This window comes from Ammodytes marinus (assembly GCF_949987685.1).
Source record: "Ammodytes marinus genome assembly, chromosome: 6".
Taxonomy (NCBI): domain Eukaryota; kingdom Metazoa; phylum Chordata; class Actinopteri; order Uranoscopiformes; family Ammodytidae; genus Ammodytes; species Ammodytes marinus.
In genome coordinates this window covers 22,446,160-22,457,484 of record NC_137235.1, presented here as the reverse complement: position 1 = coordinate 22,457,484, position 11,325 = coordinate 22,446,160, and positions in this window count along the sequence as shown.

The following is an 11,325-nucleotide window of genomic DNA, read 5'->3' as shown; positions in this document are numbered from 1 at the left end:
GTCTAAGGCTTTGTAATGCCAAAGGACCTTAATTGGTAATTGTCTAGCATTTTCATTGAAACCACTTTGTAACTTTCTCCCAACAGGTTTGCCAGATTGTCTGGGCTTGCGCTGTTCTCCACTACGTGGCACAGCGCAATGGCATCCCTGCGCCAGCTGAAATCATGCCAGAGGACGAGGACATGCCCCCCCCCCCCTCCCCCACCACTCAATCCAGCCATTGCCCGGGCCTTAGCCATCCGGGAAAATGTTATGCACTGTCTATAAAGACAACAAACTGGGTACTTTTTGGCAATTTCTTTTAATACGTTGCACATTTCATTCAACACATTATGGACCTCTTTTGTCAGTTGCTGCACAGATGTAACAATTTCTTTTTGTATTTCCAGCACAGCATCCGTCAGAACGCGCGCACTGGCACGTGTTCCGGAGGAGACTCCACTTGGGCCTGGCCGTGGGGACATGGACACACGGACCCCGCTTGGCCCTGGCGCCTCCTCTGCCGTCTCAAGACCTTCAGCCACACTTGATTCTAAATAAATGAAACCGAAATCAATGAGTTGTCTGGTTGCTTAAATATTGTAATGCCTTCTTACTTTGCTTTGTTTAAAAAAAGACGTTTAACTTACCGCTCTCTGGACTGGCTGCTGTGGCTGCTGCTGCGTCGCTGTCCCCCACTGCCTCTGGCACAATGCCGGACAGCACAGTTTCGCCAATCATGCCAGCAATTTTTAGATGGAGCGGTGAGGGTTCGTCTGCTTCCCCCTCGCCCCCACCAGTTGCTCTCACGGAGTTGCGATGTGAAGTGATCGACTTTTGTCTCCACCTTCATATCCGACCACTTCTTTTTGATTTCGGCCACTGTCCTCTCGGTCGAGCTGACGTTATTCACCGCCGTTGTGACATGTTGCCACTCAATTAATTTTTATTTATTTGAAATTCCTCTGCTGAGGCCTCCAAACAAAACCTTTTAGCGGTGCTCCACCTCTGTTACGAGCACCTCCATTTCGCTTTCAGAGAACTTTGATTTTTTGGTCTTCTTCAAAGTCATTTTCCTCATGTCTGTCAATCGACCGTCCTCATTATATAGCGTCCATATTCATGAGCTATTTAGCATATGCCATGTATGGTAGATAGTGGGAGGAGAAGTGGGATGACACGGGGTGGAGATCATCTGCGCACAATTCACCGCAGGTGGGTATTTATAAAGGGAAGATTGCGTCCAGGTGTGCACCGCACAGTTTTATAAATCTGATTTTTTTTTGCGCAGCACATTTTTGGCTTTGTGGCACAATGTTTTAGGATGGTTTCTACGCACACCGTTATAAATGAGGCCCCTGGTCACCTCAAGTCCCCGTGTCAACCAGAACAGTTCGTAGAATTCTGTCTGGAAATGGCCTCCATGGTCGCATCATTGCCTAGAAACCAGCACTAAACAAAAGGCAATTAAAAAACGTGTGGCATTTGCCAAGGCCCACAGCCTGCTAAAAGGATGGACGCTGGAAAAGTGGCAGAAGGTGGATTTCTCAGAAGAATCTTCGGTTGAATTACATCACAGCCGCCGCAAATATTGCAGGAGACCTACTGGAGCCCGCAAGGATCCGAGATTCACCCAGAAAACAGTCAAGTTTGGTGGCGGAAAAATCATGGTCTGGGGTTACATCCAGTATGGGGGTGTGCTATATCAGGAAGTATTTGCTACCTCTTACATTCCCAACCGTAAAAGGGGTCAAATTTTGCAGCAGGATGGTGCTCCATCGCATACTTCCATCTCTACATCAAAGTTCCTTAAGGCGAAGAAGCTCAAGGTGCTCCAGGAATGGCCAGCCCAGTCACCAGACATGAACATCATTGGGCATGTCTGGGGTAGAATGAAAGAGGAAGCATGGAAGACCAAACCAAATAATCTTGATGAACTCTGGGAGGCATGTAAGACTGCTTTCTTTGCTATTCCTGATGACTTCATCAATAAATTGTATGAATCATTGTCGAACCGCATGGATGCAGTCCTTCAAGCTCATGGAAGTCATATTAAATATGGATCTCACAGCACCACTACTTAAGTCATTGATGTTATGCAACATATTTTTGTATTTGAAGTAAATTATTTGTTCAATTTTCATAATAGGCGACAACTTGTCCTGCCAACATCTGACATTAAATGATCAATATTTCTTCACTAAAGCTAATTTATTTTAGTATATCAAATAATTTGGGAGGGTTTTAGCTTTCATACGAGACATTTCTAAAACCAATGGATTTATTGAAAGTCAGGTTATAAGCTGTTGTTTCTACAAAATGGATAAGAGACAAGACTTTTGTCCGGGACTGTGAAGGCTGCTGTCACATCAGGCGCCCTCTAAACTAGCTTGCTCGCACTAGTCTTACGTCGCGAGAGAGGGTGTGTGTGTGTGTGTGTGTGTGAGACCTAATGCCAGTCACATCTCATCATTATAAAAGGTTGCTGTCACGTCAGGCTCCCTCTATATTATAAGCCTAGATAACCAAGCTAATTCAGAAATGTATGCCGTGTTCGTTATGGTTCAATTAAGAACTTTTGTCACCTTTTTAAATGATAATTATATTTATTTATGTACATTTGAGCTAAAATGTATATGCAAATAAATACATTGGTGAGAATCAGAGCCGGCCCAAGCCTTCATGGGGCCCTAAGCGAAATATGCTTAGGGGGCCCCTCTCCAATATTAGCGCTGCTGAAATTATACACTCAACAAAAATATAAACGCAACACTTTTGTTTTTGCTCCCATTTTTCATGAGATGGATCTAAAATTCATTCCAGATACACAATTGTACCATTTCTCTCAAACATTGTTCACAAATCTGTCTAAATGTGTGATAGTGAGCACTTCTGCTTTGCTGAGATAATCCATCCCACCTCACAGGTGTGCCACATCAAGATGCTGATCTGACATCATGATTAGTGCACAGGTGTGCCTTAGACTGTCCACAATAAAAGGCCACTCTGAAATGTGCATTTTTTTGCTTTATTGGGGGTCTGGGGACTCAGAACCAGTCAGTATTTGATGTGACCACCATTTGCCTCATGCAGTGCAACACATCTTCTTCGCATAGAGTTTATCAGATTGTCAATTGTGGCCTGTGGAATGTTGGTCCACTCCTCTTCAATGGCTGTGTGAAGTTGCTGGGGACGGCTCATGGTGGAGAAATGAACATTCAATGCACGAGCAACAGATCTGGTTGACATTCCTGCTGTCAGCATGCCAATTGCACGCTCCCTCAATGCTTGTGGCATCTGTGGCATTTTGCTGTGAGACAAAACTGCACATTTCAGGGTGGCCTTTTATTGTCCCCCCACAAACAAAGGTTTTTCACACCTCCACACTCAATTTGCATACACAGACACACACACACACTCTGTGTGCTTTAGTTTTAGTGGTTTTTAAATGTGTTGGATTTTATTTACTTTATGTTAATAAATTACATGCATTTTCTTTTGTAACTAGAAGTTTCTGTCATTCATTTGTGTGAATATTATTGGGAAGTCCACAACCAACAAGTACAAGGATTCTGTAGCCTTCAGTGTTAAGATCATATTACCAAATTTATAATAGTAATTATTTGATTACATTATTTTATGGAAATGATCATTGAGACTAGGATTGATTTATTTAACTGAACATTAAACTAATCAACATTTGAGAATAAATCATTGATTAAACAAGACAATTTGCTATTATTTTTCCATTCTTAAATGAATGGTGGTGCCCCTTTGAACTTTAATAAATTATTAAGGTATTATTAATCTTCAGATTAATTTTTAATAGGATTAATCTGAACCACCTGTAACCGCTACAACATCTAGAATATATAGAACTTTCACTTTTTTAATTAAATTTGATTAAAAAAAAGTAGCTTTTCCATTATATTCTAATAATATGAGTTTCGTATGTGTTGGTGTTGTAATGTGTAAACCTAGCAAAAGGTAATTTAGGACATAGTCTGGCTTGACCTGTTTCACCAGCGTCTATCAGCGCGTACGTCAGCTACCAACGGAACTTCCCCTCTTCCTGTTGCTGGCTTTCCCGTATTGAGCTCCCCCTCAAACTCGGAAACAATTCGCTCACAGCCAACCTGTGTGTGTCTGACTGTCAGGGCAGCGCCGCTCTCCCACACACACACACACAGAGGGTGTGAGAAGTCACGTAACTGTAGACAGAAATAAGGTGTGGAGATATGCTGAGGATACTAATAGCGGCCGCGCAGCCTATTAGCTTAGCCTAGCCACTTCATTGTAAAACTTCCCCCGGGCAGAAATACCCTCATAAACTCTGGAAAATGAAGCGTGGGGGTTTGGATTGAGCAGCGGACCTTATAACCAGCTAGATTAAGAGCCGCCATTCCTTTTCTTTGGTGATTTACGGGACATCAGGCCGCCGTTGTTAATGTTACCAGAGTAAACACTGTGTGACTACTAGTTAATTCCTGTTAAATTATCCCGTGAGTTCCTTGAGGGCAAAAGTGTATGGTGTCTTGACATCCTGGTGAGCAAGCAAATAACTATGTTTATTCCTTTTGTCTTTAATATTTTGTTTTTGTTTGCGGTTGGGATTTAGCCATTTCGCTGACAGCCTCTGAAAGTGCAGACGTTCCAGCAAAACAATTCCCCCCGGGACTATTTTGCAGGGACACCGCTGCTGCTTCCCGGGCTTAGCCCTGCCCTAGACGATTGTGATTGGTTTAAAAAAAATTAAAACAGGCCAGCCCAGTTTCCCCCCGGATAGACGGCTCTAAATAGAGTGGATCCAGACCATACTACTTGCTGTAGTTTGGTCTGGCTTTACGAGACTACTAAGGACATAACCCAAACCATACCAAGGTGCGCCTGTGGAGACAGCCAGAGCAGAAGGCGGGAGAACTACAAGACTGCTGCAGTTTAAGTAACCTCAGCACACCAGAACCATGTGAGCTGAGTTACTCTAATTAGTGAACTAAAAGGGGAAGGCACATGTTAGAGACACAGGGGCTGTGTTCGGAAAGCCATACTAACGTCCTACTCATACTCATTTTGACTTCAATTTGAGTATGTGACGGTTTGGGTATGCGAGAATTGCCCGGATGAATGAATCCATTGGACTTGGACTTAATTGCACTGACATGATTACAAACTTATGTAATACATGATTTTGTGAGATTACTGTAATATTTTATCTTTGTTTGGGGTGAACCAGGGATGTAAACGATTTAGCATGTCATGTAACTCCAACTCAGTATGTGTTTTTGGACACAGCCCTTTTTTGTTGCTAAAACACAGACTTGACATTCAATGTAAAAGTTATTGCACCCAAAAGTAACTTAAATTGGAGTTGTACGACTGATCATAAACTACTCTGAATTAGTTTAGTTGCCAGCAGTAACTTAATAGTAACTCCCTTAATAGTTGTACATTTCTGGGTTAAGAGCTGCTTGCGTGCCTGATTGACTGATTCCTAGCTGCTAGTGCAGTCATACAGCAATAACAGAAATCGCTCTAGAGGCTCCATCCAGTTGTTTTTTGAGTAAGCTAAGACACTGAACACTCTTGTGAAGTCATCAAAGCTCCCCTGTGTATCCCACGCTGTCTTCTAGTCCCTGCCACCAAAAAATTACGTTGTCACAACCATTAAATGCTTGGGACACTGGTAAGGCTACACATCGATCTGGACCTAGTGGGGTTGTTTTTCAGTGTTGAGGGTTGTCACACCAAGGCAAGGCAAGTTTATTTATATAGCACAATTCAGACACAAGGCCACTCAAAGTGCACCAGTTGCCAGGAAGGAAACAGTTCAATGCAAAACTTTGGCCAGTTTAAGAATGGCACAGGATGGCTCATTGCGTTTACTAACTCCCTTCCCTCTCTTGCTAGCATTGCTGCAGGGTTCTCCATCCGGTCTACAACACCACCGGCACCTTTCACAGAGGCAATAATCTGCTTGTGGGCCTAGTCAATGGCATTGGCTGAGAGGCTGCATGTCATCTTCTTTACAGCAAAGTTTCCTTTTAGAAACTGCCCACCGGGATTAGTATCTTTCAGTGTAATCATGTCAAGCAAGTGGACTGCTATCCATCTGGCAGTGTGGTTGTGTCCCAAAGCAATGAACTAAGGCACGATCTTGGTCAGGGCATCAATATAGAGTAGGAAGTTGGCCTCTCTTATTGATCAAAACATAAACATTATATCATAGTTCATCAACTATTTCCAGCTGCAGGGTGATTGACCAGAAGTGAAACTGGGGACATCACACAGCTCTTTCAGTGCACCTGTCAGGGATGTATGATTGTTTTCCTCCTCCATTGATATACTTAGTGTAGTTCTTCTGCATGAGAAGATATAGGATGCTGGCTGTGACCTGATGAGCATGTCAGGTACTTGTCACTTTGGAGGCTTTCAGAAAGGTATCTATTGTCCCAGCAGTAGCAACTCCAGCTTGTACATGTGCTCCTGTCCATTTGTTCTTGTTTTTTTGTGGCCAACAAGTTTACCAGCGGCGGAGATTACCCGATTCAGGTACAATGCAAAGCCGTAATTTATGGCCAGCTGGAAGGTGTGGCCAAAGCAGGCAACGGAAACCCAGCTGACTCTGGTTGGACAGTTAGCAGCAACTATATTGGCCTCGTTGTCGTGAACGCAGGCAATGACTCGGTTTTAAGGGCAGGGGTGAAAAAATTAAAAGGGCACATTCTGCCCAACACCGGCCCCCACCAGCGTGCAAAAAGCTATGATGCATCATGTATGATGAAATAGTCCTCATCCTTGATTAAGATAAGCATTAAATTATAAGGAGATCCAGATAAAAGTAATTAATGATGTGGTAATGTCAATTACAATTATAACCACACACCTCTATGATAAAACCACACAGGAAACTATAAAACATTTACTATATTTATTCTACAAACAAAAGACAGAGGGAACTATAAACATGTGTTTCACAAACACACACAGACGTGATAATGACAATGAAAGCTATGATTTGGGAGCTTAGTTGTCAGGGGACGGAGATGGTGGGTGGTGGAGTCATAGGAGAATTCTTCTTTTGGCCGTGTGTTTGTAGATGTCAATGACCTCGTTATAGTCAATTGGGATATCCCTTTCGATTGAAAGCAGCAGAAGATCCGAGAGCCTACTTTCCCCACATCGGTTTCTGAGCTGGGTTTTGATCAGCTTCAGTTTAGAGAATGATCGCTCTACTGAAGCAGTTGTCCCCGGGATTGTTGCATATGTTTTAGTAGCAAAGTCAGACCAGGGAAAACTGATTGCACATCATTGTCTTTTAGGCACTTTAACACAGCTTTCACATTGCTGGGGGGAAGAGCATACGATGAGTGGAACACCTTGAGCTCGTTGACAACATTTTCAACATCATAAAATCTGCATACATCTTTGACAGATAGAACAACTCTGTAATTTGTCATGCCTTTCCAGTGACTTGGGATGGTAAGGCAGTGAAGGCCTGAAATAATTAACCCAGTTGGTGTCTCATCCTTCCCCTTGAACCTCCGGTGTAGCTCCTGAGAGAGTGCATCAAGAAAGGTAAAGAAAACCTTTCCCCGGTAGTGCTCCTCCAAGTCTTGGGCTTGGTAGTCCTCCGTAGCATGCAGATTTGGTGCTGTATTTGTACTTTTGGGGTACCTTTCTGAGTCTGGCTGCCTCTGAGTTCCCTTTTGCCTTTGAAAAAATTATCTTGAACTCCTCATCCTTCCTCATTGTTTTTACTCTCTGTATAACTCCCTCCACAATGGTGTATGATGTTGTCAAGTCAAGGTCTTTCTTCTGCAGTGAAGCAGATGCGATGGCAGTCTCATTGAAAATGGGTGTGGTAATCTCCATGCATAGAATGAACTCAAAATCTATGCTACGCAGGAGCATCCGGGCATCACCTGCTGCAGCGTCTGGTGGATCACTGTCAGCCATGTTCTGAAGCAGCTTAACGACGGCAGAAAGAACCTTCTTCAGGGACCTCAGAGCGTCTTCTCTGCATGCCCACCTTGTGTCAGACAGCCTTTTCAATTCACAGACCCTTTGGTCAGGGTACATGGACTGTTGAATTTTAACAAGCACAGCATGGCGTTTTGTAGATCCGGCAAAAAATGTGTATAGACTTTCCACTAAGTTGAAAAACCTAACAAAATGCTGGTTTGATTTGGCACTCTCAACCAAGACCAGGTTCAGACAGTGGGCATGGCAGTGCATGTATAAAGCTTTGTCATTATGGCTCTGAATTTGCGACTGCAGACCCTTGTAGCTTCCACTGATATTTGCAGCTCCATCGTAGCCTTGGCCCCTGACATCTTCCAATTTCAGTCCATTCTCTTCAAGGAGTGTCATTACAACATTCTCCAATTCCTTTCCTGTTGTTCCTGTCACATCGCAAACTTGTAAGAATCTCTCCTTGATTTCCATCTGATGGACAAAGTTAACAACGAAGGACACTTGTTCGACATGGGAAACATCAGTGGTCTCATCCAAGAGAATGGAGAATAACTTTGACTCATTTTTGTTCACGTGTAAAGGGCAGCCAATAAGGCACTTCTCTTTTTTTCACCACCATAGAGGGTACTCTATGCACTTTCTTCCCCTTGGAAAAAAAACAATTAGAGTGTGTTAAAGATTTACCTTTTGATTTCAAAACAAAATCTTGTGTGTGCATACAAAAGAAAATATTGGTTATGTGGACTAATGATCATCTTTTCCATAATTTGGAAATATTGTCACATCGATCGAATATATCATCAGGTGTTGAACTGCATTGTTTACATTACCTCGGGAACAGCATCTAAAATTAAACAGGCTGCATGGTATATCCTGAGATGGCTCAGTTGGATTTGGTTCAAGGGTTCATTTGTCATTTTTATTCCTCCTATATCAAGCTCTGCTGCCTAAAGTAAGTGATACAAAACTGTCAATGTTTTTACAACACAGATCTCATCTAATAACATTTACATAATCTATTTGTAATCACTTTAAACTCGAGAAATAGTCAGTCAAAATTCACTCAACAAAACAATACTCACTGTGAGGATGAACACACCACAGTTGACACCATCCTTCTGTCTCCATTGGTCAGGATATGACACAGACCATTCTTTCAGCATCCATACGGTTTCAAAAGCTCGGCTAAACACAAAAGAAAAGTGTTGTACTTTGTGACCAACTTTGTAAACATTCTGCATAATTTTCCTTAACATATCATGCATTTTAAAACAAAAACATTGGATACCATATAATGTCCATATCCCGAGTAGAAATGTCCTTGTTCACCTCCAGGAAATCATATATTCGAATCTCTTTTTTTGAGCCATCTAATACCTGTGAATATACTGGCCATTATTAGTTTTATTATTTTATTTATTATTAGTATCATGGCATTCACTTGAGACTTTGAACAGGCATTCTGGTATTTAAGAAAAAAACAGCTTTTCATTTGAGTGAAGCTTACCCACAGAATTAAGTGATTTCCTGTTTCTGGAGTTGGATGGCAACAACTCGGGAAAACGGAACAGTTGAGTCTTGCTTTACATCCTTTAATAAAAAAAGGCAACATTCAATTAACTTAACAGATACAGCAACTCTGGCATACTTTCGGAAATGTTATGCACTGTCCCTGTCAAATAAAGCAATAAACTAAAAAGTAATCAAAATATAAAATCTTGTTATATAGTCATTTAGTGCATTTCTTTTAATAAAGCAAAAAAGAACAGGCATTGAAAACCCACAAGCTCACCTGGATGCATGATAGATGCCGGGAGCTGATAGATTCCCCATTTAAACAGTTTCTCCACCAAGCTGTAAAATGGTATGTTTGCAAAGCAAACACCTGTTTAAAAAAATAAAAATAATTAAAGAACAAGCTAGTGCACCGTTTTGGCATGCAAATGTCTTTACAAATAATTACAAAAACAAAAGGCACATACATTCTGCACAGGTCTGGCCATTTGGAGTAGTCTCACATTGACTAGCTGTGAAGGAGTGCGGGAGGAATTATTTTTGTACGCCACATGTACTCGTAACTCGACCATCTTTTTTATTTGAACTGAACTGATATGTTCTTGCCTTTTGAGCCCCTTGGATGGCTCCATGTCTTCACCGTATACATTGTCATCCGTGTCACTGCTGCTGCAACCCATATCTTTTTCACTCTCTTGTAACAGATTTTTCCTGTGCATACTGAGAAGTTGACTCTTTGACCAGAGTAGCCGTGTTCATCGTAAAATACTGGAAATACACCAACAGTTCCCTCTTGTTTGGCCTCGTCATTTAACTTTGTGCATTCGTCTCTGATCCAGAAATCAAACCCTTGTCAAACATCTCCCGAATGGAAGGAGTCTTGAGCAGTGGAGGTGGTTCATGGGGCTTGTAGTATTTCACCCTTTCAAGGTGGAAACATTCCCTGCCTGTAACCATTGTCATAAATTATCTGCAGTCCGCTGCTTCACAATCTATAACTTAATTGCTAAAGGACTTGCAGATATGTACAATTGAACGTGGTCCTGATTTGTCCTTTGCAGTAATAAAAATGCCTTTTGCGTTGTCTACCATGAAGATTGGTTCTGAGCATTTAGCATGTTTTTCTAGTTTGTGATTTCTTAAAGTAGCCGATGTGGAAAAGCACACTTTACATGAGGGACACGGAAAGGATTTTTTCTTCTGTTTAACAGAATCCACAGCTTTCTCCTTTGTACTTTTTTCTGGAGAAAAGGGGGACAAATAAATTAGAGTATATAAGGCGCATCATTTTTTTCATAATATGTCATGTTATGGCTATAGGCTTATAAAAAAATCCAAAGTGTGAACACTTTGTAAAGAACATCTAATATTCAGTTAAATATTTGTCTGAACCAAAATATTCCAAACCTCACCATTTTCTCTTTGCAATGCAAATACATACGTTTAACGCTTAAATCAACTGCATGGATTATAAAGTTTCCCTTTCAGGAACACTTTAATATTATCTAATGTTAAAACATACCTTCAAGGAATTTGTTTTCCTGCAGAGTCAACCCTGTCCATTGAGAAAAAGAATAAACATACATTATCTGCAAAACACTTCGGTAGTTTAACTAGACATTTTTTTAAGAGTAAACAGGGGACCTAAACAGAGGAGACACATAAAGCAATGCCATTGACTACGTTTACATGCACAGCAATACTCCGTTATTAACCCGGTTAAGTTAATATTCAAAATAAGACATGGTCATGTAAACAGCAGTTCTTGCTCACCTTAATCAGAATAAGCTCATATTCACAATAAGCCCTAAACAGGTTAAGATCTCAAGCACAATATTGTGGCATGTATAATCAGAA